General features: G+C 55.7%; 1 long non-coding RNA gene across 2 annotated transcripts; it reads left to right on the top strand.

The window, feature by feature from the left end:
* The first annotated feature begins 251 nt into the window (after window positions 1-251).
* On the top strand, window positions 252-5488 carry LOC103239422 (uncharacterized). Of its 2 annotated transcripts, XR_012094625.1 has the most exons (3): window positions 252-3003; window positions 3474-3857; window positions 4225-5488. It is a non-coding gene; the product is annotated as an uncharacterized lncRNA (long non-coding RNA). The 2 variants fall into 2 exon arrangements; XR_005236719.2 differs by having other exon boundaries at window positions 252-3857.
* Window positions 5489-5778: the final 290 nt, after the last annotated feature.

The raw sequence follows: 5778 nt of genomic DNA on the forward strand, positions 1-5778 counted from the left end.
ATGCCACACATGTCCCATCTGTGATCACTGTCACCTCCCCGGCGTGGCCTCACTGAGGACAACAGAGTGGCCTGGGAGGAACATACAGTCACGTCTGCACAGCCCGTGTGACTTGCGGCCGGCACGTGGGGTGGGTCAGGTGAGAGTCACCCTGGGACCCAAACCCCACAGGCCCCCCAGACCCAATCCCCGATCACATAGAACAAGCCAGTAAGCATGTGTCCCGGATGAGCCAACCGTGCTCTCCCCACTTGGGATGTGGCTGCCCCGCAGGGGTGGGTCCCAGGGGCTGACTTGGGTTGACCAGATGGACTCTGGAGCAGGGCAGCAGCTCCGCTCTGGATGGAGTTCAGGGTTTGGTTCGAAGAAGCTGGAGCCAAGAGATGACACTGGGAAAGGGGCTCCTGGGAGGGGCCGGTGAGAGGGAGAGAAGTGGGAGGACACGTATTGCTGGGGTCCGGGAGCAGGGTCCTCACGGGAGGTGGGTAGCCAGCTGGGTCAGGAGCAGGATCCTTACAGGATGCGGGCGGCCAGCTGAGTCAGGAGCAGGAGGTGGGGCGGCAGCTGAGGGGTGTCTGCTGTGGATGACAGGGGCCAAGGGAAGAAGGAGGGAAACGTGGAGGGAAGCAGAGGTCAGTGTTGAACCCTGAGCAGGAGGTGGAGGCCAGGGAGGGGCAGAAGAGGTGGGTCTCATGGGAGGAAAAAGGAAAGGGGAGGGGGAGGTGCGGGATCTGGACTGTGGGACGTGGGCTGAGGAGCGGGAGCCTAGGGAGGGGATGCAGGGGTGCCTGACCTGGAGCTCTGTCCCTCCAGCTGGCTGGGCAACAGGTCTCCAGAACCCACCTCCTGCGTATGTCTCAGGGCGGCTTTGCAGCAGCGGGAGAGATTTAGGATCGGGGAAAAGGGAAGATTCACGGCGGGGCTTCAAAACAATCAGCAGAAACGTCCTGGGTGGGGTGAACAGCAGCCCCCAACCTCACGTTGTTGTATTATATTAGCACTGCCCATCGTGATCGAGAGCTGGGATGTGTCCGCGCCGTCTTCGCAGGACGGCCTCGTTCACCTTCCGAGGCATTCATGTCAATACGACAGTCATCTGCATTTTACAGGTGGGTAAACTGAGGCCAGAGCCGCACGGCTGTGGTGTGGAATCCAGCCGCAGGCCTGCCTGACCTGGAGCTGAGCTCTTGCCTCTGACGGCTCACCTGGGCTCAGTCCCCGAGACACGGGTCACGCGGCACCTGCCAGGGTTTCTGGGGACACCAGGTCGGGGAGTCCTGTCCGCCTCTCCCAGGAAGCTCCAGCGCCCGCGTTCCCGAATCCCAGCCTGCAGGGCTTCCCTTCCAGACGCAGGCGCCAGCGTTCGCGAAGCTGGGAGCAGAGCCGCCCTGGTCCACGTCCGTCTTGGTCTCTCTGCACGCTGTCAATCACAAGCAGCATTAATCCTGGGCAACAAACCGTGGCAGACGCACTGCAGGAAAAGTCAGGGCCTGCCCGTCTCAGCTCTGGGGATGGGGTCCTGAGTGATGGAGCAGACGGAAGCCCCCTCGGGAGTCCAGCGGCCTGGGTCGTTAGGACTGAAGTCCTCACAGATGAAAAGACTTAATTTTTCACTGAGGTGTGAAACAGACCAGGGCTTTCAGCCTTTCTGCTGCTGCGTGTGCAGGACGGACGCGGTCAAGTGTGCAGCACACACACTCCTGGGGCTGACGCGGACTCTGACCAGCCCAGACAGGGTCCCTGGGGGCGTGAATAGAGACGGCAGCCCCCGAACACCACGGCGGACGGCTCTGCCGGGAAGGACCCGCCCCCGGACACGAGGCTCCTCCCCAGCCCCTCCCCTCCCCCCTCCCATGATGCTCTTGGCTCTCCCTGGGGGGCTGCCCCTCCCCACATCCAGTCCCTGTGGGCCGGGTGGGGCCCTCGCCTTTTCACACACGTGAATCACGTGATCGGGCCGCATAGTAAACGCACAGCCTCCCTAGGGCAGCACTCTGTGGGGTAGGGGTCACATGACCCCATCCGGGCCAAGCAGAGCAAGATCAGGACCACTACAGAAGCTATTGGGGAAGGCGTGTGCTGTTTCTTAAACACAGGTGAGCTGGGAGGTGCTGCAGCATTGATGGGGTCACAGTCAGAGGGGATTCTGGGGCTCCCAGGGGACAGCATGTGGGGCCTGAGATGGAAGCAGCACAGGAGGGAAGAGCTAAGAGTCAGAGAGAGAGAGTGCAGGAGAGAGCAGGGGGGAGAGAGAGAGAGCGAGAGCAAGAGGGAGAGCAGGAGAGAGGAGAGAGCAGGAGAGAAAGAGAAAAAAAGAGGCCGGGCGTGGTGGCTCATGCCGGTAATCCCAGCACTTTGGGAGGCCGAGGTGGGAGGATCACGGGGTCAGGAGATTGAGACCATCCTGGCTAACACAGTGAAACCCCATCTCTACTAAAAATACCAAAAAAAAAAAAAAACAAATTAGCTGGGCGCGGTGGCCGATGCCTGTAGTCCCAGCCACTTGAGACGCTGAGGCAGGAGAATGGTGTGAATCCGGGAGGCGGAGCTTGCAGTGAGCAGAGAACATGCCATGGCCTCCAGCCTGGGGGAGATAGCAAGACTGTCTCAAAAAAAAAAAAAAAAGAGAGAGAGAAAGAGAGCAGAGAGCAGGGAAGAGAGGGAGAAAGAGAGAGACCAGGAGAGAGAGAGAGAGAGAGCAAGGAAGAGCAGGGGAGAGACAGAGACAGAAACAGAGATGGAGCGATAGAGAGAGAGATGTCTCTAGAGGCCAGAATGCAGCCACACCTGAAACCAGCTAGAATAACCTAGATTTCCTCACGATGTGAGCCAACACATTCCCGGGCATCTGCTGATTGGCATCAGGGTTTCTGATGCTCCGCAGAGAACTGCCCCCAGCTGTTCGCCCTCTCCTGATTGTGGACGGCCAAGCCAGGCATTTGTCCTACCAGTGTGGCCGCAGCCCTCCTCTCTGGTGACACTGCGAGTTTGAATGCAGCAAAGGTGAAGTCACCCACCGTCAGTTACTCTAATGACCTTTCATTTATTAAAAAGTAAAACATTCCCAATCTGTGGCACTTGGGTATTTAGAAAAACATTACTTGTCACACCAAGAAAACCATGGTGACGCAATGGTGTGCTTCAGCACTGTGGGGAAGAGCGGAGTGAACCCGGCTCTAGTGCTGGGCTCTGGCGCTGCCTGTGTGTGTGCTCACCACACGTCCTTGTCTTCTTCTCCGGGGAGAGCCCTGACTTATCCGAGGGAGCCACGTGCCCCTCTAGATCCTGCTGGTTAGGACATAAATGTCCCTGCTGCACCTGGGACTGCCTCCATGGTGATGACGCTGGAACCTCGGGTGGGGGAGGGAGGCTCGGAAGGGCCTGTGTCCCAAAGCCTGGACCTCCCGGCGCCCTGCCTGTGGGTTAGTTTCTGCATCAGTTGCTGATGTCTGTCTCTGGCACTTCCTACCAAGGGCCTGAACCTGCACACCTGGGCTCAGTCCCCGAGACACGGGTCGCGCGGCACCTGCCAGGGCTTCTGGGTTGAGATGGTTGCAGTGGACACCAGGAGAGTCGTGGGTGATGGTCGAGAACCGCCCAAGAACAATCTTAATCACACATTAAGAGCCTTGTCATTGAAAGAGGGTGACATCACGCAGTGGACACCAGGAGAGTCGTGGGTGATGGTCGAGAACCGCCCAAGAACAATCTTAATCACACATTAAGAGCCTTGTCATTGAAAGAGGGTGACATCATGCAGTGGACACCAGGAGAGTCGTGGGTGATGGTCGAGAACCGCCCAAGAACAATCTTAATCACACATTAAGAGCCTTGTCATTGAAAGAGGGTGACATCAGGTGGGGGTTCCCCTCCCCTCCCTGGGAAGGGCACACAGAGCTCACTTGTGGGTGCTGGATCCTCATGGCCTCCTCTGCTTCTAAAGGATGGGGGAGGCAGGAGAACAGGTGGGGCCCAGGCTGGGGCAGGAGGAAGGTGGAGCAGACCCCATGGCCACTAGGGGATGGGGCAGGTGGCTCTGGGATCCCCACTCCCCCAGGCAGCCCCTGGACTAACGCAGTTGAGGGGATGGGGAGGGGAGGTGAGAAGGGGGAGGGGAGGGGAGAAGGGGGAAGGGAGAGAGGAGAGGAGAGGGGAGGGGAGGAGAGGAGAGGAGGCCAGGCTCTGCAATCACTCACCCTCTTGTTTTCCATCCTTCCACCACAGGATGACCACACCAGAGGCCAGTGCCATGTGCATGAAGCCTCCAAAAACATAAGCAGAAGAAATGTCTCGTCTTGATGAATTACCATCTGTGATATTCTGTTACAGCAGCAGAGAACAGCCTAAGACACTCCATTTCTACTAACGGGCGTTTGATGCAATAGTCGTCCTGAAAATTCATGGAGAAAGTCTGCTCCGAAACCAATTTTCTGCTCCATAACATCTGCCTTTGGAGAATCTCATATAAATAAGGAATGAGGTGCAGATGTCGAAAGACAGTGGGTTCTGACGGTGTCATTCCAAGTGGAGAGGGGTGATAAACGCCCATCAGAATTCAAATAAAATATGAACTTCAGAGAAAGGGAAAATGTGATGTGACCCTGCACGCTCAGCTGAACATGGCAGAAACTGTCCTGTAGAGAAATGGAACAGGGATTTTAAAAAGTCACCTTCCTTCATTTGCATGTATATATATTATAATTCATTTCCAGACGTGAAAGTAAGACTGAGATTTCAGCTGCTGAATTATACATCTTGATTCTTGCATACAGAGGACACAAAAACTTTCCCCCGAAGGCCTAAATAATGATGTCCAGCCTTATTCTTCCTTCGACATACCTCACACACAAACGAGGATGGGCCATCCTTTCTGGAACTCTGTCCCCAGGACATGCGGTGAAAGCCACAGATAAAGAACCAGTGAATAGCCAAGGGTGTGCAAAAGTGTAGGCTTGTGACTCAATCGTGCAGCCATGGGGAAGGACAGAGCCAGGGCAGCCGACAGCACCGTTCCCTCTGGGCAGCACCACCAGCAGGGACCACTCTCACCCTCTTTACTAGAGACAGGGATCAAGACTCTGCATGGCGACTTCAAGGAGCACAGAGTGGAAAAAGGGGCAGTCACTTTAGAGTGGAGAAACCCGGCAACCAGGCTTAGCCAGGAATCAAGGTCAATGTCAGCCATGATGTCTGATCCATGACACGGGCCCTCAATACACCGTGAGAGACAGCCACCTTCCCTCTGTACACCCCAGGCGAATCAGGAGCAAAGCACTGGACAAATCCCAACGGAGCGACCATGCACGGAACACCTGGCCAGTCCTCCTCACAACTGTCAAGGTCATCGAAGCAAGGAAAGTCTGAGAAACAGTCACAGCCAAGAGCAGCCCAAGGAGACACAATGACTGAATGTCACATGGGATCCTGGGTGGGAGCCTGGGATAGTAAAAGGACATTGGGGAAACTAATAAAGTGTGACTGAAGTGTGGACATGGGTTAAGAGTGATGTATCCATGCAAACTCATTAACTGTGACGAATGTACCGTGGTAATGACAGAGGTTAGTGACAGGAAACGGGACAGGAGCTGCAAGGACTCTGTACAGTCTTCATACTTCTCAGAAAACCTAAAGAAAGCCATGCTAAACTAGGAAAAGTTTCTTTTAAAACACAGGAAACAGTGGGTGTTGAGGCTGCAGAATCAGAGATGAAGACCTGTAACCCTAAAACTTTATTTCCCAGCTGAAATCAAACGTTTTACAAAAGAGGACGCTGGGGCT

The sequence above is a fragment of the Chlorocebus sabaeus genome, chromosome 11, assembly GCF_047675955.1.
Source record: "Chlorocebus sabaeus isolate Y175 chromosome 11, mChlSab1.0.hap1, whole genome shotgun sequence".
NCBI classification, from domain to species: Eukaryota; Metazoa; Chordata; class Mammalia; order Primates; family Cercopithecidae; genus Chlorocebus; species Chlorocebus sabaeus.